We start from the raw sequence: 24,053 nt of genomic DNA on the forward strand, positions 1-24,053 counted from the left end.
ATCTGGAGAATTAAAATAACAGGTGACCAGAAGCTCATGTTCCCCTGAAATATACAACACCATTTAAATATTAATTTGGGGGAGGGGCATCCCGCGTACGATTTCCAGACATTCTTAACATTACCTGCGTGAGCGGCCTATCCAGGGTTGCTAGGCAGCAGTAACATAAGTGAGTTCACTTAAAGGTCACGGTAATGTCAGTGTATTGCGGACATTTCTTGACCCGCTTTCTCTTTTTTGTTGTTTTCTCTTTGGTTGGCACATAGGTTGCTGTGGCCCCCACTGGTGACTCCCGTCTGAGCTGTTGGAAGGCCAGCTGAGAGATGCCAGGCACAGTCGGTGCTCCGAGAGGTGCCCTGTGCCCAGCTGCAGACAGATGTGCACGTGCCACACTTTGGCCGACAGTAGAGGCAGAGGCTCCTCTTCTCAAAGGAAGCTAGGACTGCCGATCGGAAAGCACCACCAAGGCCTGACTCCCCATAATGTTAGAAGCTATCTTGGGAGCCCCACAATCACAGGAGGAGCTGGTAGTGTCAGTCGTGGCTCAGTTGGTCGCACTCACGTCTCCGAGTGAGAAGATTGTGGGTTCAAGTCCCACTTGAGCCCGTGATGTAGGCTGACACTCCAGTGCAGTACTGAAGGAGCTCTGCACTGTCGGAGGTGCCGTCTTTCAGATTAAACATTAAACCGAGGCCTCGTCTGCCCTCACAGGTGGGTGTAAAAGATCCCAGGGCTCTATTCGAAGAAAGCGAGTTCTCCTGGTATCCTGGCCAACATTCATCCCTCACCCAAAACAGATCATTCATCTTATTCGCTGTTTCTAGGAACTTGCTGCGTGTAAGTTGGCGACTGTGTTGGCCGAAAAAACAGTGACTGCACCTCAAAGTAATTCATTGGTGGTGAAGAGCTTTAGGATGTCCAGAGGACGGGAAAAGTGCTCCGTAAATTGAAGCTCTTTCTTCTTTAGGCCCTGGGCCTACAAGGAGAGGTTCCGGGAGCTGGGAATGTTTATACTGGAGTAAAGGAGGCCCGGGGGAGACTTTATCCAAGAGTTAGAGAGAAACTGAGACTTCATACATTGGCCCAGATTTTGCGGCAGTAATGACGGTGAAACTGTCAGCGTTCACTGTCATTACTCCTTGGAATGTGACAGAATCTTCCGGAGTCAGTGCGTGCGCAGATAGACGGAGAAATCCAGAAGTTGCTGTTGGTGATTCTCGCCGTCTCCGCAGGTGGCGCTGTCGAGCTCCCCGGAGCCGACAATCAATTCAAATCACAACGAAATGTAGTTCCTGATGAAAACTTCCCCTATTACGCTGCAATGTCGCTGTTAAAACAAACCTCAAAAGATCAGCCTTGTTGAAAGAGGTGTAACTGGGTTTTAAGGGTGTTTTGACAGCTTAACAACCATTCTGGCCCTGAAAAACTCATTTTATATTTGTGGAATGTCAATTTTTCCATTAATATAATGGCCCAGAAATTCAGGTCGGGGGCTTCCCGTGGGTGCAAGCCTCCGACCTGCACTTACCTAGAGCGCCGGCCGTTGAGCTGTGGCCCTGCGTGGTATTCCGATCGTGGGCCTCCTCCAACTGCTGGCGCACAGTGCTTGCGTATCCCAGGGGTGCAGTTAGTTCGAAGCGTCCCCTGGGATCACATGGGCCATGGAGAGCCAATGGTAGCAGGGAATGCTTCATTCATAAGTTTGACAGGAAGAGCTGTCAAACCTATAAATACTATAAGCCCCAAAACATCACTAAAACCTCAAATAATTTTTTTTTAAATCACATTTTTTAAATAACTATAAATTATATGAAATTACTTTTTAAACAATAATTTAAAAATTTGAAAAAATTAATTACATTTTCTAATGGGGCTAAAAATAAACTTACCTTTCTTTAAAGTATTTAAAAATAATAAACCTGTGGAAAAATTGTTTTAATGTTATTTAATTCACCACTTACCTTGTTAAAAGCACCTGCTTTTTAAAAGTGTAACCCCTGGAGACTTACCCTCCCGGAGAAATCTGCAAAAAAAATGCAAGTTCAATGTGCACACGCTGCCTCTCCGCCGCACGTGTTCCACCTGTCAACCCTTTCTATCAAGGGAACGGAAGTTCCGGTTTCCCGAGCATGTGCAGTGCATGCACGAAACCGGCACTTTTGTTGGGTCTACGCGTGAGTACTCAACGCGTACTCACCCGTGGTGACCCGAATTTCTGGGCCATTAATAAGAATGCCATGCTTTTTAATGTAATTATTTTCACCGATGAGGCAGGCCGGCCGCGTTGTCAATAGTCACTGCGAGAAAGAAATGAGGCCCTGGTATAACTGAGAGACCCGACTGCAATCTGTGTAGCCCAGGATTAATGATTGGAGCTGAACCCCTGTAATGATGCTGTATAAGGGAAGATATTACCAGCTCAGACTCCCATTGCTGAGCTTCACCCATTGGGAGCTCATATTGGGAATCTGGGACATGGAAGGCCAGGGCACCCTGTCAAGAACACAAGTTCATAGAATCCATCCTTAAATCTGGATTATTTACCACTAACTTACTGAAAAATAATTTTAAAAGCAGTTTAACAATCAACCCATAAATGTACGAGTCGATCAATTGTGAGGTCACCCTCACCAGTGAGGTCATCACCTGGCAGGTCATGTGACAACTCGAGCCACACGACGTCACAATGAAATTCCTGACTTCACAAAAGCAGGAAATAATGACACAGCGCCTTTTTCAAATAAAGTTGTCGGCTGCTTGTCAACAGCAGTTAAATTTTGTGTTTGACCGCGAGGAGAACGAGGGGGCGAGTTTCCAAAAGAAACCTTTTCAAAACAATCAACCAAACTCTTTAATACATTAAACTAGTTCAAAACCATGGAATTAGGAATCTACGAGGAAAAGTCTGCACAGGACGGACATCTGTGAGTGTGAGAACTTCCAATCACAGGAGAGAAAGAGCCCGTGTTAGGGTGGAGACAAATAAACATCGAAACAACAAATCGACGATATAACGGCAGCAATACTCATGATTATCTGTGAGTAAAAGCAGAAAGCTCTGTGTTGTAACACATAGTGCGGGGAAAATTCGCAAGCAACCATTTTGGGTCGCTAACATCACCTGAGCGTTAAATTTAACGCCTGGTAACAAATAGCGCTGGCGATCGGTAAATTCAGCTTTAGCGCCCCAAGAGGGAGGTGGGGTGCTAATTCACATCCTTCTTAGAGCGCTAACCCTGAATATCGGGGCGGTGCGTTCTGCTACGTACTGGGCCACGTAGCGCTGTTGCATGGAAGGGCTCTTCCCCTCATTAAAGGGGAGGGCCCAAGCCCACAACACTGCGGGGCTCCACCTGGACCCCCGGGGAGTGGGGAGCCGTGCCAGCAGCCCAGCACGCAAGGAGCGCCGGGCTGCCAGATTGCGGCACGCACCCCGCATTCAAAGAGGCAACGGGCCACTACAAGTAAGTCAGATGATCTTTTTTCCCCCACCCGCCACCTCCCCTTTAGTTACCGCCCGCAACCCTCCTGCCGCTCCGTTCCCGCCCCCTGAATCCGTCGCTGTCATCGCCCGGCGCAGATTCAGGGGGAGCAAAAACGGGGCGCTGTGCACGGTGATGACGTCATCATCGCCAGTGCAGTGGAGCGGGGCGCTACCAGCTCAGGTGAAATGGGCAGTCTCAGTGATAGGACGGATATGAGGTAGGAAGCTCAATTCATGATCAAATATGTCTCCAAGGTGGTGAACAGACTTGGTCAGCCTTAGACAGTTGCCGGGGAGAGAGATCGAATCAGTGGAAAGGGAATGGAGTTCGTGGCGTGAACCAAAGACAATGGGGGAGAAATTCAGTTGGTTGCGCCACCCGCTAGCGCCTTAAGAGGGCGATAAGTGGGACACGAGCCAGCTAACGCCCGGGCGCGGCGAGACCTGCGCCTCTCGCAAAATTGAGTGGACGTTTAGTGGCGGCACTAAACCGCAATGCCCGCTCAGCTACGCACGCTGATCCTGACATCATTTCATGGTGCAACGCCCTTGGGGCGCCCCGAACCGGAAATTCAGTGTGCCCCCCTCCTTTACATAAGAACATAAGAACATAAGAAATAGGAGCAGGAGTAGGCCAATTGGCCCCTCGAGCCTGCACCGCCATTCAATAAGATCATGGCTGATCTGATCCTAACCGCCAATCCACTATGACAGGACTATCTCCTGAATCTAACAGCATTAGACACACGAAAACAGGAGCAGGATCAGGCTACACGGCCCCTGGGCCCGCTCCGCTACCCACAGGGCCATGACCTATCCGAACCTAGACTCATGTCCAAATTCCTGCCCGCTCCCCGTAACCCTTAATTCCCTTTTCTACTAGGAAACTGTCTATTTCTGTTTTAAATTTATGTAATGATGTAGCTTCTACAGCTTTTTGGGGCAGCATATTCCATGGACCTACCACCCTCTGAGTGAAGTAGTTCCTCCTCATCTCAGTTTTGAAAGAGCAGCCCCTTATTCTAAGACTATGCCCCCTAGTTCTAGTTTCACCCATCATCTGGAACATCCTCCCTGCATCCACCCGATCCAACCCCTTCATAATCTTATATGTTTCAATAAGATCGCCTCTCATTCTTCTGAACTCCAATGAGTAGAGTCCCAATCTACTCAACCTCTCCTCATATGTCCATCCCCTCATCCCCGGGATTAATCGAGTGAACCTTCTTTGTACTGACTCGAGAGCAAGTATGTCCTTTCTTAAGTATGGACACCAAAACTGTATGCAGTATTCCAGGTGCGGTCTCACCAATACCTTGTACAACTGAAGCAATACCTCCCTATTTTTATATTCTATCCCCCTAGCAATGAAAGCCAACATTCCATTGGCCTTCTTAATCACTTGCTGCACCTGCATACTAACCTTTTGAGTTTCGTGCACCAGGACCCCCAGATCCCTTTGTACTTCAGTACTTTCAAGTTTCTTGCCATTAAGATAATAACTTGCTCTACGATTTTTCCTGCCAAAGTGCATAACCTCACACTTTCCAGTATTGTATTCCATCTGCCAAATCTCTGCCCACTTACTTAGCCTGTCTATGTCCCCTTGCAGGTTTTTTATGTCCTCCTCACTCACTACTTTCCCTCCCATCTTAGTATCATCTGCAAACTTTGATGTGTTACACTCGGTCCCCTCCTCCAAATCGTTAATATAGATTGTAAAGAGTTGGGGACCCAGCACTGACCCCTGCGGAACACCACTGGTTACTGATTGCCAGTCTGAATATGAACCATTTATCCCAACTCTCTGCCTTCTGTTAGATAGCCAATCCTCTATCCATGCCAGAATATTACCCCCAATCCCGTGATTTTTTATCTTAAGCAATAATCTTTTGTGTGGCACCTTGTCAAATGCCTTTTGGAAGTCTAAATACACTACGTCCACTGGTTCACCTTTATCCACCCTATATGTTACTTCCTCAAAGAACTCCAGCAAATTTGTCAAACATGACTTCCCCTTCATAAAACCATGCTGACTTTGTCTTATTAAATTATGATTATCCAAATGTCCTGTTACTGTCTCCTTAATAATGGACTCCAAAATTTTACCTACCACAGATGTTAGGCTAACCGGTCTATAGTTTCCAGCCTTCTGTCTACTGCCCTTTTTAAATAAGGGTGTTACATTAGCAGTTTTCCAGTCTGCCGGGACCTTTGCTGAGTCCAGGGAGTTTTGGAAGATTATTACCAATGCATCCACAATCCCAACCGCCACTTCCCTCAAAACCCTGGGATGTAAGCCATCAGGTCCAGGTGATTTATTCGCCTTGAGTCCCATTATTTTACCAAGTACTACTTCCTTAGTGATTTTAATCGTATTTAGCTCCTCCCCCCCATAGCCCCCTGCTTGTCAAGTGTTGGGATATTCTTGGTGTCCTCTACTGTAAAGACTGATACAAAATATTCATTCAGTGTTTTTGCCATCTCCATATTTCCCACCATTAATTTCCCGGTCTCATCCTCTAAGGGACCAACATTTACTTTAGCCACCCTTTTTCTTTTTATATAACTATAAAAACTCTTACTATCTGTCTTTATATTTTTTGCTAATTTACTTTCATAATCTATCTTCCCTTTCTTAATCAATCTTTTTGTTATTTTTTGCTGTCTTTTAAAGTTTTCCCAATCCTCTATCCTCCCACTAGATTTGGCTACCTTATATGCCCTTGTTTTTAGTCGAATACTACCCTTAATTTCTTTACTTAGCCACGGATGGCTGTCTTTTCTTTTACACCCTTTTTTTCTCAGTGGAATATACTTTTTTTGGAATTTGTAAAATAACTCCTTAAATGTACACCACTGATCATGTATCGTCTTATCCTTTAACCTATTTTCCCAATCCACTTTACTCAATTCCACTCTCATACCTTCATAGTCTCCTTTATTCAAGCTTAGCACGCTTGTTTGAGATACAGCCTCCTCACCCTCTAACTGAATATGGAATTCAACCATGTTATGGTCACTCATTCCAAGGGGATCCTTTACTAGGACATTTTTAATTAATCCTGTCTCGTTACACAGGACCAAATCTAAGGTTGCTTGCCCCCTGGTTGGTTCAGTTACATACTGCTCAAGAAACCCATCCCTAATACACTCAATGAACTCATCCTCAAGGCAGCCCTGCCCAATTTGATTCGTTCCCAGTCGCTGTGGGGCTGGGGGGGCGCTATTTAAAGGGGGCTCTTCCTGGCTTCATTGTGGTAGCCATTTTTGGACCACTCCTTCTGTGTGAGAGAGAGAGATTTGCAGAGAGACAAAGGGAGAGAGCTCTCTGCATTGAGGTACTTTTGGCTTCTGACCAGAACTTTGTAGTTGGTTTGCTTTCTCACCGGCATGACCTTGAGTGGCCAAATACTATAGGGGCTGCAATGGGTGGGAACGTTGGGCTTCTCCATTACATTGAGAGGGCACAGAGATGCAGAGAGAGAGTGCCAATCATGGCCAGACGGAGGAGGGCCAACAGGCATCGGCACACGAGACCTTACCGTCCCAGGGTTTTCCGCCAACAGTTCTCATACCTCAATATGTCTGATGAGCAGTGTTGTCGGAGGCTGCGATTCAGCAAGGAGGTGGTCACTGAGCTCTGCCACCTGCTTCAGCCAGATCTGCAGCCTCAACTGAGGAGCAGGACATCTCTGTCAGTGGCAGTGAAGGTCACAGTGGCTCTGAACTTCTATGCCACCGGCTCCTTTCAATCCGCTACTGGGGACATTGCCAATATCTCCCAGTTCGCGGTGCATTGCTGCATCCGTCAAGACACGAATGCCGTCTTTAAAAGGAAACGTCAGTACATCTCCTTCCCCATGACCCTGGACAAGCAGCAAGAACGTGCAATGGGATTTGCAAGAATAGCGGGCTTCCCCATGGTCCAGGGCGCCATTGACTGCACGCATGTGGCTTTGCGGGCGCCGCAAGAGAATGCCGAGGATTACCACAACTGGAAGGGGTTCCATTCGCTGAACGCCCAGTTGGTCTGTGACCACAGACAGCTGATAGTCGCTGTCAATGCCCGCTTTCCAGGCAGTAGCCACGACGTCTTCATCCTGTGGCAGACCTTTTCGAGGCCCTGGCTCACCCAGGAGGCTGGCTTCTCGGGGACAAGGGCTATCCTCTGTGCACCTGGCTGATGACCTCGCTCCGTTTGCCCAGCACCCCTGCTGAAGAACGATACAATGAGAGCCATCAAGCAACCAGGAACATCATTGAGCACACAATCAGCGTGCTCAAGCAACGGTTCCGCTGTCTGGACCATTCCGGAGGAGCTCTTCAGTACTCACCTGAGCGAGTCTCTCATTTCATTGTTGTGTGCTGCATGCTGCATAACCTGGCAATCCTCAGGACTCAGCCACTGCCACCAGACATTGGAGCACCAGCAGAGGAGGAGGAGGAGGAGGAGGAGGAGCAGCAGCACCAAGACGGGAGGGAGGCACAAAATGCAAGGGCTGTCCATCAGCGGCTTATAGCAAGTCGGTTCTCGGCCCCCTCTGAGGGAATGGCTTCTGCCATTCAAAGAACATGAATGGAACCGTGCCGCAACCCCTAAGCCGGTCAAGGCAACAAATAGTTCAAAGAGGAAACATGCACATTCTGAATAAAGACACTTCTTTATTTAACAAACTGTGTGCCCTTCCCGCATGACAAAGTAATAGAGAGGAACCCCCAAAAAAGCTGTCACTCACATAACTGGCTCTCACAACCTGGAGACAATGAACAAAACAGTAACCCAAAAATGACCAGGATTCTCGGCCTTCAATAAAACATTTAACAACATTTTGCCACACCTCCTACTTTTTGCCCTTTGATGGTGATCTGCTTCGCTTTCGAGATTCGCCCCTTCCCACCCTGCAGCTCCTCCGCAATGGGACCCCAGTCGCTGCAGCAAGGCTGGGGGAAGGCTGCTGAGTGTCAGAAACTGAGACTGCAGATGCCCTTGAGGGATGGCCTGGACCAGATCTGGGCTTGGAGGGCTCGGCTGCTGACCATACCAACTCTGCATGGGCGGCAGCAGTCTGTCCAACAGGTGGTGGCAGCTGCAGTGGAGAAGTGACAGTGTTGGCAGCAGGTATGCTGTCATCCTGAGAGAGGACAGCAACTCCCTGTTCGGACGACACACTGGCACTCCCATGGGGCAGCACTGCAGCATACGGAGCAATCTGCTGAAGCACAGACTGCTGGCCTGCTGCGGCGCGGCGAGGGCCCCGGCGATTCGTGCCCGATCCAGCGAGGGTGTGTAGGGGGGCATCCTTTACCTGGTTTATGGTAATTTACCTTCCTTTACCTGGTTTACAGCAATTCACCTGGTCAGGCAGCTTTTTTCCCCCTGCACTGTGACCAATCCCAATCAGCGGTTCCGAATCGCTAAACCCACCCTTCCAGAAATGACTGGAGGAACTTATAATTAATGATATATTAAAATGTACAAATGGTCTGGATGCGAGAAAGTCAAATTTTATTAAACTGAAGAAACTACACCACACGATTAAAGTAATCACGGTAAAATTGCTTAAATAGGGGAGGGAAAAACGGACACAACGAGGGAAGAACGACTAAAATAACAATTCTTTACGAAATTCCCACTTTACTCTGCCACCCCTAAGCCTATCCTAAGTTGCCTTGTGGAAGGCCAGAAAAATATATGCTCACCACTATAATGCCAGGTCCGTGCCCCACGAGATCTTCACTGTCCTGAAGTAAAGAAACACCCCAGTGTTTTAAAAGCAAACTGCTGGTGTTTTTACCTCTTCAGACAGACTCCACGCTGTAGAGGGCACATGGCAGCAGGCCAGAGAGAGAGAGAGCGATGCTCTGAGAAGCTATCTCTTATACCCCAATTTTGGGGCCGAAATGTTCCCGCCCACATCCGGATTTTCTGGGCTAAAACAAAAGGGATTCAAACCGTCCCCATTGTCCAGTAATGTGTGTTCCAAACCCATTCAATTTTAAACTGTTCCTCTTCTCAGTTTAAGTGTCTCTTCTGTGATAGCTGCAGTTTTGAATGTGTCTTCATTCATCCTGATGGGTTTGAATGGAGTTGTATTATTATAAGAACATAAGAACATAAGAACATAAGAAATAGGAGCAGGAGTAGGCCAATCGGCCCCTCGAGCCTGCTCCGCCATTCAATAAGATCATGGCTGATCTGATCCTAACCGCCAATCCACTATCACAGAACCATCTCCTGAATCTAACAGAATTAGACACACAAAATAGGAGCAGGATCAGGCTACACGGCCCCTGGGCCCACTCCGCTACCCACAGGGCCATGACCGATCCGAAACTAGACTCATGTCCAAATTCCTGCCCGCTCCCCATAACCCTTAAAATCCCTTTCCTTCCAGGAAACTGTCTATTTCTGTTTTAAATTTATGTAATGATGTAGCTTCTACAGCTTTTTGGGGCAGCATATTCCATGGACCTACCACCCTCTGAGTGAAGTAGTTCCTCCTCATCTCAGTTTTGAAAGAGCAGCCCCTTATTCTAAGACTATGCCCCCTAGTTCTAGTTTCACCCATCATCGGGAACATCTTCCCTGCATCCACCCGATCCAACCCCTTCACAATCTTATATGTTTCAATGAGATCGCCTCTCATTCTTCTGAACTCCAATGAGTAGAGTCCCAATCTACTCAACCTCTCCTCATATGTCCATCCCCTCATCCCCGGGATTAACCGAGTGAACCTTCTTTGTACTGACTCGAGAGCAATTATGTCCTTTCTTAAGTATGGACACCAAAACTGTACGCAGTATTTCAGGTGCGGTCTCACCAATACCTTGTACAACTGAAGCAATACCTCCCTATTTTTATATTCTATCCCCCTAGCAATGAAAGCCAACATTCCATTGGCCTTCTTAATCACTTGCTGCACCTGCATACTAACCTTTTGAGTTTCGTGCACCAGGACCCCCAGATCCCTTTGTACTTCAGTAAACAGAAACCCATTGTCTGTAGTTAACTGAGACTGTAGTCTCAAGTGATTACTCCTTGTGCAAATATCCTTGAAGCAGTTTCTGTAAACAAATCGATTGCCTCTGCAGGGAGGGGCTTCCCGATTTGATTGGCAGATTCAAACAGGCTACTCCCCAGTGTAAACAAACAGCTTGTAGGTTACCTGACCCGCCCAATACCACAGGGTGATTGACAGCTTGGGCTCCTATTCAAATGCTAATGGCCTGTCTGTCCTTTTTCCTGCTGAAAATTCTTTTTCAAAACTCAAAAGTACATTTTAATAAAATGTACAATGTTAAAGAGTGCAATTTTCACAAAGTCCCTTGATTCCGGTGTCCAACTGCTGCTTAGCTCACGGGCTCCTTAATGCAGCCTTTTGTGGTTCTGGGCATGTTTTAAAACATTGTCCAACCCAGAGACAATTTAAAGTACACAAAGTCTTCGTCCACGATGTGGATTAATATTTCCCGATCTTCGGGGGCTGAGGGGATTTTGAGAACCCCTACAGGTGGCAGCAGTCAGTGCTCGTGTGGCCTCAATCTGTGTCTGCATGAGACCAGCCACTGACTGCATTGCAGCACTAAGCACTTGCGTGGCAGCCGCCTGTGCTGCGCCGAAGCCCTGGAGACTCCTTGCCTGTGCTGCGCCGGCGTCCTGGACAATCCTTGCCTGTGCTGCGCTGATGTCCTGGACAATCCTTGCCTGTGCTGCGCCGAAGTCCTGGAGACTCCTTGCCTGTGCTGCGCTGAAGTCCTGGACACTCCTTGCCAGTGAATCAATGGATTCGGGCATCCTTGCCACTGCAGCCATGAGCTGAGTGTGCCTGTGCTCCGCCTGGGCGCTCATTCCAGCGAGGAGCCGTACCTCTTCTGTGCTCACTGTAGCAGGGCTCGAGGCCAGACTCTCCTTCTGGGGAGAAGGCCGCCGAGCTTCCCTACCACCCCCCCCCCTGCGTTGCTGCAGCCCGCTGGGCCCCGGAGCTTCACCCTCCTCAGTCCATTCCCCACTGCTCCCCTCCAGGGAAGACGTGCCCCATTATGGCCATGGGCTACCTCGGCTGAGAGTGGCACTAATGGTCTGGCTTCCTCCTCCTCATTGCCTTCAGAGTCACTCACAGTGGCAGCTTGAGGGCCCGCCTCCTCACCTGGCGAATCATCATCTGAAAGCAGGGAGGTACAAGAGTGGCTTTAGCGTGAGGACAGGGTGGCAGCGAGGGAGGCATGAGTGCTGCAATGTACTGTATTGGTTCGATAGTGGCAAAGGATGCTGGTGTGAGGCACAAGTGGAAGGAGAGAGGTCAAAAAGGTGATGACCTTACCATTGCTGTCCAGAACGGGGTCGGCATCGCCAGTGGCGATGGGGCCAATTATCCGGCCTGCCATAATCCGCTGGACTTGCTGTTCCAGATCGGTGAGGGCTTGAAGGTGAGGCCGGCCTCCCCCGGTCCGTTGCTGCTGCCTCCTTTTATGCGCCAGCTTGCCCTGCAAGAGAAAGGACGGGCTCTGAGTACAGTGTGAAGCCCTGATCTTGGCTGCACTGCCTCCCATGGTCGATTAGCCCTTACAGTGTGTAAAGTGCTGAATGTGCATGTGAGTTTCCTGAAATGGCCATAGGTGTTGGATGATGGCTGGGCATTGGGGCTTTCAGGACCCTTTGGCCATAAAGTGAGGTCGACATGCAGGGATGAAGAGGATTCTGAAAAGGGCACTCACCCTGACGACCCGAGTGAGGTCGTTGAACTTCTTCCTGCATTGCACAGGGGTCCTAGGCACCATGCTGCTGGAGGTCACTCTGTGAGCCACCTCCCTCCAAGCTTTGCGATAGTCATTGGGCAGCGGCCTCCTGCCACTGTCCGGGAACAGGATAGATCGCCTGCGCTCCACCGCGCCAACCAGAGCCTCCAAGGCCCCCTCGCTGAAATGCTGCGCTCGCTCCCTGGCCCTCTCCATGGTCCTAGGCTTAAGAATGTGGCAGCAAGTCTGTCCAGACCAAGAATCAGGGCTCCAATGCGCAGGGTGTGGCTGCAATTCAAGATCGAACCTTCCCTTTAACAGCTGACCGGCGCCAGCGTGTCTGCGTGCAATCGCTAACTGGCTGCACCAGTGCTGCACCCGCCCTCGGTGGTAACGCCTCACTTCTCTGGCTTAGCGCCTTAAGACAGACGTGCAGCGCCTATTTTAGCGCTCCAAGCACCTCCTGGGGGCGAAGCAGGCCAATTTACCAGTAGGTGGCGATAATTTGCGCCGGGCGCAAAATTTCGTGCCCGGCCGATACTTACGCCCCAAACGGGGCGATACTGAATTTCTCCCCCAATAGCTTTGGTCTTCCTGATATTAAATTGGAGGAAATTTCTACTCATCCAGTGTTGGATGTCAGCCAAGCAGTCCGGTAATATAGAGACAGTGGAGGGTTTGAGAGAGGTGCAGGAGAGGTAGAGCTGGGTATTATCAGCGTACATGTGAAAACTCACGTTGAGTTGCCGGATGATGTCATCGAGGGGCAGCATGTAGATGAGAACTAGGAAGGGGCCAAGGATAGATCCTTGGGGGACACCAGAGGTGACAGTGCGGGATCAGGAAGAGAAGCCATTGCAGGTGATTCTATGGTTTCGTCTGGAAAGATAGGAATGAACCCAGGTGAGTGCAGTCCCATCCAGCTGGATGACGGTGGAGAGGCCTTGGAGCAGAATTTTGTGTCAAAGCTCCAGACAGGTCCAGAAGAACGAGAACGGATAGATTACTTTTGTCGGAGTCAATTAGGATGCGATGTGCAACCTTGGTAAGAGCAGGTTCAGCACTGTGTCAGGGGCGGAAGCCTGATTGGAGGGATTCAAACAAGGAGTTCTGGGAAAGATGATCATGGATTTGAGAGACGACAACATGTTCATAAACTTTGGAGATTATAGTAATCTTGGATGTAATGCTTAAGTTATCCACCAGAGGGAGACAAATGCTAAGGGATTATATTTACTAGTATTAAGGTAACATTGCATTATGGGAATGACTCATCGGATCCTCCATTTTAGCATTGTGCAATAAGAAATAGAAGTGCATGCCTGCAGCCTGTAAGAGATGTTTCTCTCCTAACCTGTGTAATTAAAAAGTTAAGTGTTGGTTCCTGAAGTCTGACTTTTATCAGTTATTGGACCTTACCACTCGGATATCACATTTGGTGATGTGGATTAACAGATCTCAACTTGAAGAAGGGAAAATACAAGAACACTGCATCTGAATCATGGCTACTCGAGTAGGAGAGATTTCTGCTTTTGATGTTCAAAAACAAACATGGATCGAATACTGTGAGTTGCTGGAGCATTTCTTTGTGGCAAATGATATAGATGATGTGGGTAAAAGGAGAGCTATTTTGCTCACTTCCGTGGGAAGTCAGACGTATAGTTTACTGTGAAACTTATGCAGTCCTGAAAAGCCTGGAGACGTAACATTTGCTAACTTAGTGGCCTTGCTAAAGGATCATTTCAATCCCAGGCCGAGTGAGATTGTACACGTTTCAAATTTAATTCACGGAACAGGAACCCGGGAGAGTCTGTGTTGGATTATGTAGCGGTGTTGAGAAAACTGGCACATGATTGCAATTACGGGAGCAGTTTGAAAGACATGCCGAGAGATAGGCTGGTTTGCGGGATAATGGATGCTCGAATGCAGAGGAGATTATTGTCCGAGACTGGGCTTACGTATGAAAAAGCGTTGGAACTAGCTCAAGCCATAGAGACAGCTAACCATGATGTAAAAGAAATACAAGGTTCAGACTGTTCTTCTACAAAGCAAGTTGGAAGTCAGTTTAGTGTGCACAAGTTAAATATGGGTCCGAAGTCACAATGTGAGCATATAAAAGCATGTTATAGATGCAATTTCGACCACCTGGCGAGGGAATGCAGGTTTCTGGAGGAAAAGTGCCACAAGTGTGGGAAAAAAGGACATGTAAAACGGGCATGCAGAGCAAAAGCTACCCTGGAGGTATACAAACCTAAAGGGGGAGAAAAGCAAAACCTGGTAAGAGAAGTGAAAAAACAGGGAGCACATCACATCAGTGGAGAAGCTGAGAAAGAAGACGACGTGTTCATAATGCATAGTATGGTAGAGGACATTCCTAAAGTGGATCCTATCACTTTGCAACTGATAGTAAATGACACTAAGGTGAACTTTGAGGTGGATACCGGATGTGATGTTACCATAATGAACAGGGAGGAGTATTCAAAATTGTGGAACTGTGCAAAAGTCCAAAGATGTGCAGGTTAGGTTGATTTGGCTATGATAAATTGACCCTTAGTGTTAGGGGATTAAATACGTGGGGTTACGGGGATAGGGTGGGATATGTGTCGGTGCAGGCTCGATGGGCCGAAATGGCCTCTATCTGCACTGTAGATTCTGTGAAAAGTTCCAGAGTTAAAGTCTTGCTCTATGCAGCTTAAAACCTATACCGGTGAACGAGTGGCAACATTGGGTACAGCTATTGTAACTGTAAAACACAGGGACACCGTGGAACAGCTACCTGTAGTTGTAGTATCGGGTTCTGGACCAAACTTGTTAGATTGGGGCTGGATACGAGAACTTAAATTAGATTGGGGAGCAATGAATCAAATGGAGAGGGGCAAACAATTGTCTTTGCAAGAAGTCTTGATTGAACATGAGAATGTGTTCAAGGAAGAACTTGGAACATTTAATGGCCCCCCAGCTAAGATTTATGTAGACAAGGAGGCACTGCCAAGATTTTTTAAACAACGACCTGTGCTGTATGCCATGAAACCAAAGGTAGAGGCTGAGCTTGACCGTCTTTTGAGAGAGAACATTCTGGAACCCGTAAAATGTTCAGAATGGGCAGCTCCCATTGTACCTGTTTTAAAACCGGACAATTCAGTAAGAATCTGTGGAGATTATAAATTGACTGTAAATAGGGTGTCTAAACTAGAACAGTATCCTATTTCTAAAACTGAGGATCTTTTTGCAAACCTGGCTGGAGGGCAGAAATTCACAAAGCTGGATATGAGTCATGCATACTTGCAGATTACACTAGATGAGGAATCCAAGAAGTATGTAGCCATAAATACACACCAGAGTTTGTTTACGGGTTACGGAGGGGATAGCGAGGCCACGTGAGATGATAAGATCGAGGGGGTGGCCGTGTATACGGGTGGGGGAGTTGACATGAAGGGAGAGATTAAGAGAGGAAAGGAGGGCAGTGAACTCAGAGGAGAGGGAGCAAGGTGAGTTCAGATGGAGGTTGAAATCACCGCGGATGAGAAGTCGCTCGGTGCAGAGGCAGAGGGACTTTGTCAAAAGCTTTACTGAAGTCCATGTAAACCACATACTTGAACATATTAGCATCGAGAGGGAGGAGGTGCTAACGGTTTTAGCAGGCCAAAAAGTGGATAAATCCCCAGGCCCGGACGAGATGTATCCCAGGCTGCTGTGGGAGGCAAAGGAGGAGATTGCAGGGGCTCTGACACAAATTTTCAGAACCTCTCTGGCCACAGGGGATGTACCAGAGGACTGGAGAACAGCTAATGTAGTACCACTATACAAGAAGGGTAGCAGGGATAAACCAGGGAATTACAGGCCAGTGAGCCTAACATCTGTGGTAGGGAAATTATTGGAAAAAATTCTGAGGGACAAAATTAGTCTCCACTTGGAGAGGCAAGGATTAATCGGGGATAGTCAGCATGGCTTTGTCAAGGGTAAATCATGTCTGACAAATCTGATTGAATTTTTCGAGGGGGTGACTAGGGGGGTGGATGAGGGAAATGCTGTGGATGTGGTTTACATGGACTTCAGTAAAGCTTTTGACAAAGTCCCGCATAGGAGACTGGTCAAGAAGGTAAGAGCCCATGGGATCCAGGGTGCCTTGGCGCGTTGGATCCTAAACTGGCTGAGTGGCAGGAGGCAGAGGGTGATGGTCGAAGGATGCTTTTGTGACTGGAAGCCTGTGTCCAGTGGGGTACCTCAGGGATCGGTGCTGGGTCCCTTGTTGTTTGTGATCTACATAAATGATTTGGATGAGAATGTAAAAGGTATGATCAGTAAGTTCGCAGATGACACGAAAATTGGTGGGGTGGTAAATTGCGAGGAGGAAAGCCTCAGGCTACAGGACGATATAAACGGGTTGGTCAGATGGGCGGAAAAGTGGCAAATGGAATTTAACCCTGAAAAGTGCGAGGTGATGCATTTTCGACGGACAAATAAGGCAAGGGAATACACAATGAGTGGTAGGACCCTAGGAAGTACAGAGGGTCAGAGGGACCTTGGTGTACATGTACATAGATCTCTGAAGGCAGCGGAACAGGTAGATAAGGTGGTTAAAAAGGCATATGGGATACTTGCCTTCATTAGCCGAGGCATAGAATATAAGAGCAGGGAGGTTATGATGGAGCTGTACAAAACGCTGGTGAGGCCACAGCTGGAGTACTGTGTGCAGTTCTGGTCGCCTCACTATAGGAAGGATGTGATTGCTTTGGAGAGGGTGCAGAGAAGATTCACCAGGATGTTACCTGGGATGGAGCGCCTCAGCTATGAAGAAAGACTAAACAGGCTGGGGTTGTTTTCCTTGGAGCAAAGAAGGCTGAGGGGGGACCTGATTGAGGTGTACAAAATGATGAGGGGCATAGATAGGGTAGATAAAGAGGAACTTTTCCCCTTAGTAGGGGGGTCAATAACAAGGGGGCATAGATTCAGGGTAAGGGGCAGGAGATTTAGAGGGGATTTGAGGAGGAACTTTTTCACCCAGAGGGTGGTTGGAATGTGGAACTCAATGCCTAAAAGGGTGGTAGAGGCAGGAACCCTCACAACATTCAAGAAGCATTTGGATGAGCACTTGAAATGCCATTGCATACAAGGCTATGGACCAAATGCTGGAAAATGGGATTAGACTGGACAGGGATGGATGGGCGGCGTGGACACGATGGGCCGAAGGGCCTCTTTCTGTGCTGTATGACTCTATGACTCTATGAAAGCAGAGAAGATATCTCATTGAGAGAATTGGTGTGGTATTTGGGTGGGCGGTACAGAATAAGGAGTTTAAAAGAGAGACGGGAGGGGTGGAACAAGGCGAGATGCTGAAAGGAGGAGAAGTTGCTGGAGGAGTAGGGAGACAGACCAAGGTGTGATTGAGATATAAGGGCGACACCACCACCACAGTGGTTTGGGCGTGGAATATGTTGGAAAGTAGAGCCCCTCAACCATGTCTCCGTCAGTGACATGATGTCAATCTGATCGTCCACAATAAGGTCATGGCTGACAAGGCCCTTATTTACAAGTGAAGGTACATTTTGAAGGGAAATGCGGAGAAGGTGGGGGGAAGGGTCGGAGCAGCATCAGGACTGGAGGGGGGAGTCTGGGAAGGTGATCAGAGGCCTGGGGTGGGGGGGAGGGGGAAATCAGAGGTCATGGGGGGGTGATCGGAGGAAACGTGGTGGGGGGGAAATAGTCTCAGAGCTCTCGGCGGGGGGAAGTCAGAGGCCTCGTGGGGGGTAAAAATCCCGGAGGAATCGGGGGGGCGAGGGTATCCGAGCGCGGCGAGTGGGTGAGGCAGGGACTATTGCCTTTACTCTTACCTCCTGGATCCAGCAGGCCTCGCCTCACTTTAGTTGGTGGGTTACCCGAGGCCTGAGAAACCCGACCAGCCAGAGTTAAATTTGAAATGGTGGTTGAAAGTCTGTCAAATTAGGTAACCACACCTCCCCCCCACCGACCCTGAACACGGGGGCCCCACAAGGATGTGTGCTGAGCCCCTTCCTCTACTCCCTCTTCACCCACGACTATGTGGCTGTTCATGGTTCCAACACCATCATCAAGTTTGCAGATGATACCACGGTAGTTGGCCAGATCACCAACAACGATGAGTCAGCCTACAGGGAGGAGGTCCAGCATCTCGTGAAGTGGTGCGCCGATAACAACCTGGCCCTTAACATCAAGAAAACCAAAGAAATCATTGTGGACTTCAGGAAGACTAAAGGCGGAAGTCACACCCCCATCCACATCAATGGGGCTGTGGTGGAAAGGGTGGACAGCTTTAAGTTCCTCGGAGTCCACATCACGGAAGACCTCTCCTGGTCCCTCAATACCTCCTCTCTGGTGAAGAAGGCCCAGCAGCGCCTATATTTCCTAAGGAGGCTGAAGGGATGTAACCTGTCACCCCTGATCCTCTCTAACTTTTACCGCTGCACAATAGAGAGCATCCTGATGAACTGTATCACAGTATGGTATGGCAGCTGTAGCTACTATGATCAGAAAGCCCTGCAGCGGGTAGTCAAAACTGCCCAACGCATTACCGGCACCCGGCTACCGACCATAGAGCACATATACCAGAAACGCTGTTTACGGAGGTCACTGACCATCATCAAAGACCCTACCCACCCCAGCCACAGTCTGTTCGCCCTCCTGCCATCTGGGAGACGCTACAGATGCATTCAAACCCGTACGACCAGATTTAGGAACAGCTTCTTTCCCAGGGCTGTCATCCTACTGAACTCCACAAATAAACTCTAAAGCCTGCACATCTGCCAATGCACTTTATTATGGTTATGTTTATGTTCATGTATAACAAGCCAAATGTATGTTGAATGTTTAAATGTCTTAATCTAAATGTACACTCTCGGGAGCCGCAAGCCTACATTTCGTTGGACTGCACTTGTGCACTAACAATGACAATAAAGTTGATTATTATGATTATTATTATTAAAACCCACCTCTTTGACCAAGCGTTTGATGACCACAGGAGGGAGCTCCAAGATAAAGCACGAAGGGGCGAGCGAACTGAAAGGAAGGCAATAAATCCCCGAGAAGGAAAGGCAGAAAGCCGCCGAGCAAAGGGCATTCGGCAGCAGTGGAACGGAATCCAGAGCAGGATGGGGACCAGCAGAAACCAGCAGATCGCAGCTAACTCAGCAGAGAGTGAACAATTCCCAGCAGAGGAGCAGAAATCTGAAACCGCAGCAGCAGGCCAGACACTACTACAACAACTTGCATTTATACAGCGCCTTTAACTCAGTAACACATCCTGAGGAGCTTCACAGGAACGGGAATCAAACAGAAACTGAGACAAAGCCAAAGAAGGAGACATTTGGGCAGGTGACCAAACACTTGGTCAAAGAGGTGGGTTTTAAGCAGCGTGTTAAAGGAGCAGAGAGAGGTGGAGAGGCCGAGGTTTCGGGAGGGAATTCCGTAGTTTAGGGCCCAGACGGCTGAAGGCACGGCCGCCAATGGTGGAGCGAAGGAAATGGGGGATGGACAAGAGGCCAGAGTTGGAGGAACGTAGAGTTCTCGGAATGTTATAGGGCTGGAGGAGGTTAGAGAGAGAGCGAGGGGCGAGGCCATGGAGCTTTTGAACAGGAGGATGAAAATATTGAAATCAAGGCATTTCCAGACCAGGAGCGAGTGTAGGTCAGTGAGAACATGGGTGCCAATTACAAGAGAAATGCAGGGAACAGCACCAACAGCTGTACATGGCCGCCTTTGACCTCACAAAGGCCTTTGACACTGTCAACCATGAGGGATTATGGAGTGTCCTCCAAAATTCGGCTGCCCTCAAAAGTTTGTCACAATCCTCTGCCTGCTTCATGACGACATGCAAGCTGTGATCCTGACCAACGGATCCACCACAGACCCAATTCATATACAGATCGGCGTGAAGCAAGGCTGTGTCATCGCACCAACTCAATCTTCCTTGCGGCAATACTCCATCTCACCCTCAGTAAGCTCCCCGCTGGAGTGGAGCTAATTTAGAGAACAAAAGGGAAACTGTTCAACCTCCATCACCTCCAGTCCAGATCCAAAGTCATCCCTTCCTCTGTCATCGAATTACAGTATGCAGATGACGCTTGCATCAGCACACACTCTGAGGTCGAACTCCAAACCATCGTTAACACCTTCACCGAAGCATACGAGAGCATGGACCTTACACTAAACATCCGTAAGACAAAGGTCCCCTACCAACCTGCCCCCACCACACAGTACTGCACCCGATTATCAAAATCCATGACAAGGCCTTGAACAACTTGGACACTTTCCATACCTCAAGAGCCTACTGTCAGCAAGGGCAGACGTTGATGACGAAGTCCAACACTGCCTTCAGTGCGCCAGTGCAGCCTGCGGTCGCCTGAGGAAGAGAGTGTTTGAAGACCAGGACCTCAAACCCAGCAGCAAGCTCATGGTCTACAGAGCAGTAATAATACCCGCCCTCCTGTATGCTTCAGAGACATGGACCATGTACAGCAGGCACCTCAAAGCACTGGAGAGGTACCATCAACGCTGCCTCCGCAAGATCCTGCAAATCCATTGGCAGGATAGGCACACCAGCGTCAGTCTTCTCGCTCAGGCCAACCTCCCCAGCATTGAAGCTTTGACCACGCTCGATCAGCTCCGATGGACAGGTCACATCGTCCACATGCCTGATACGAGACTCCCAAAACACGCGCTCTACTCGGAGCTCTGACACGGCAAGAGAGCCCCAGGTGGGCAGAGGAAACGCTTCAAGGTCACCCGCAAAGCCTCTTTGAAAAAGTGCAACATCCCCAATGACACCTGGGAATCCCTGGCCCAAGACCGCACAAAGTGGAGGAAAAGCATCCAGGAAGGCGCCAAACACCTTGAGTCTCTTTGCCGGGAGCAAGTGGAAGCCAAGCGCAAGGAGCGCATGTCAACCCAAGCACCCCACTGTAGCAGTCGACGCAGACTTCATGGATTTTTCACCCCTATTAAAAACTAGACAGGCTGTTTGGGGGGGGGGGAGCAGTGTAAAACCCACTCAAGCTGGAGACGACTCATTCGTCTGGAAACAAACTGTCCTGGGAACAATGGCCCGAGAGGCCCACTCCCTGGTCTTGATTAACAAGGCCGACGACTCATTGTTCTAGTCAAGGCCAACTTGTTAAGTTAATTGGCAGGAAGATCGAAAAGAGATCAAAAACCATTTCAAACCATTCAAGAGATTGAAAACCCATTCCCCCAGGCCATGTGTCCAGTAAAACCACAGAAAACGGTTTGTGTATTGGAGGGGTATAAAAAGAGCAGTTTGGATAGCTCGCTCCCTCTCTCTCTCCTGCCCTCCACACAACGGAACATCAAGAAGAGCTGAGCCTTGCTCTTCCAACCGAGATCAACGTCGACTGAGGCTGGGACTCGCATGCTGAAAGGCCGGTACGGAACCAGGTAGCCGAGACGTACGGGAGGAAGCTGCAAGCAAGATAAAAGGGGCAATCTAGGTGAGCATTGCCAAGCCTACACACCCACAAGATCACTTAGCTGTGTGAGGGGGTGCCTGTATGTTCCTACCAAACCAGAGAGGGTTTAGTGTTGGAAGGGTCCTGTGATAGTTTAGTTCATGGGAGGGTGTTTTTAGTCCGTGGTAAGTCAGCACGGCAGGGGCTTGTTGGACAAGTCAGTGTTGTACTGTTTTAAACTGTACTGTTGTGTTCACATCGCTCGTACTTTATGCGAGTGGAGTGGTTTTTGTTAACCTTAATAACACTGTACGGGTGAGCCCGAAAACGCTGTCCGTGTTCCAATCTGTCCTCAGTAATCCCTATCGTCCAGAACTTGTAGCAAGGGGGTTTGCATGCTCACTACGGGTGGTATATGCAGTAAAACTCCCGAAACACACAAAATGGTTTCATGTAAACCAGTGGAAGTTGTTTAACCCCGAGGAGGGGAAAACAAAGTCAAGAGGCACCAGGGCACGGTCATGATCCTGGTGGACACGGGTCTTTGTGCCATGGTGTGGGACGATGATGACCCGGAGGACGTGGCGGTAAGGAGGAGCAGTCGGGTCCCATGGCCTAGGGTGCCATGGACGCCTCCCTACTCTCCGACCGCAAGCCGCAAGAGGCCCCGACGAGAGAGGTCTTAAATGGGGCACTCGTTAATGTGGCAGGGAACACTGTAAATATTTTCTAAATAACCAAAACCAGATCCGTGGAGGAAAACCCTCTCTCAGAACGGAAATGTTTTGCTTTTGTTTTGGCAGGGAACCAAAGGAGATCAGAGGAACAAGGGGATATGGCCAACAAATTTATCGTACTGCTATTCCTAATGATGATCGGGACTGGCAGCATGGAAAGAGGAGACACCGAGGTGTCCTTTCTCTACGGCTGCACAGGAGGGAACGGGCCTACCATGACACAGGGGGGTAGGACAGGGGACATGGATGGAATGGCCACTTACTTCCACGAGGGAAGGTGGTCAGGGTGGCTGGGATCAAACTCGACTTGATACTCCGGCAGCGAGGGTTTCACGTATGGAGAAGTTTCCATACCATGTCCCAAACTGCAGGTCACAGCCACACGGGTTAGGGTGACCGAGGGGAAACGCGTCTGTCTAAGATGTGAGGGACACATTCCCTTGGGATGGTGCTGGTGGTTAAGGAAGTTGGGCCAGGACAAGGGTAACCGATCTGCAGACTGGGATAAACTGGGGGATGATACGTACTGACAGATTACGGGGGCAGGGAGGGGAGTAGAAGTGTTCTGGAACAAATGTTGGAAAGAGGAACAGGGAATTTTCGTGTGTATGTGGGGGTTGGAATGGGTCTGCCCAGTGGGTGTGTCGATTGCCTTCTTGCGGCAATGGCATGATTCCGGGGCTGGGATCGGATGGGATCAGAGTGGGAATTCCTGCGTGATCCCAAACCCTCCCAACACAGTAAATTCCACGGAACTGGTAGCACACGAGAGGAAGCCCCTGCCCACAGCCCCACCGGTGCAGGAAACACAGATTAGTTGCCCCGCCACCACACCGGGACCGAGGAATGGGTTAGTGTTAGTCCCGACCGGCAAGATCTTGTACCAAGATGTTCACTACGAAGTCGCGTTGGTCATTCTAAATTTAACCCGGGTACAGCTGCCTCGGTGGTGTCTGGTAGAAAAGGAAAAATTATATGAGGCCCTGTTGAAGGAAATGTTCCGACAATTTTATGAATTAAGTTACGTGGACGTGAATCGGGAAAGTCTGTACGATTTAACTGTAAACCATCGCATTGGTTCGGGGAGATATAGCACGGGCACGTCCATTATCAACAGTATGGATGAGGCACAGTTGCAGATGCAGGTCAACACCTTAAGGGACCAGCTGTGAAAGATACTGCGGGAGGGTAACGAGCTAGAGGGGTCGGAGTTACGGGAAGATCAGGCTATGACTATACATTTAAAGGAAATCATGCCCGAGCTGGAGGCACATGCTCAGATGATCAATAGTCTGATCAGGGAGGATCAGAATGCCTCGGCACAGGCAACGAAAAACGATGCGTGTGTGTTGTACGGTGCGTGGCTGCTGAACGTAGGGCGCAGTAATTTGGAGGACCTACAGCAAGGTCGCGTCCCTTCGTGGGTCAGCAACTGGCACCTCACTGCGCTCAGCCCGTACGGAAATTTAATGAGCCTGTGCCAACTCCGACTGGCCTCAGAGGTACACCCGGTTCCAGTTGACTGTGGCCAGTCCAACCACACTGTAATGGGGATTGTACTCTGGATGCCGGTAATGGGCAGGTCACCACGGCCAGTGCCGGTATACTGAGTAGAGAATATTGGCATCCTAAGGGACGGGGTGCATGTGCGACATC

General features: G+C 49.1%; 1 long non-coding RNA gene across 1 annotated transcript in view; it reads left to right on the forward strand.

Annotated features, from left to right (window-relative positions):
- Positions 1 to 2,768: 2,768 nt before the first annotated feature.
- Positions 2,769 to 24,053, forward strand: part of LOC147114238 (uncharacterized) — a 30,120-nt gene continuing 8,835 nt past the window's right edge. Inside the window, exon 1 of the long non-coding RNA XR_015079392.1 lies at positions 2,769 to 3,038. This is a non-coding gene — a long non-coding RNA (uncharacterized LOC147114238). The remainder of the gene's footprint in view (positions 3,039 to 24,053) is intronic.

Source organism: Somniosus microcephalus, chromosome 8, assembly GCF_052327205.1.
Source record: "Somniosus microcephalus isolate GS21.2 chromosome 8, FLI_Smic_1.0, whole genome shotgun sequence".
NCBI lineage: Eukaryota > Metazoa > Chordata > Chondrichthyes > Squaliformes > Somniosidae > Somniosus > Somniosus microcephalus.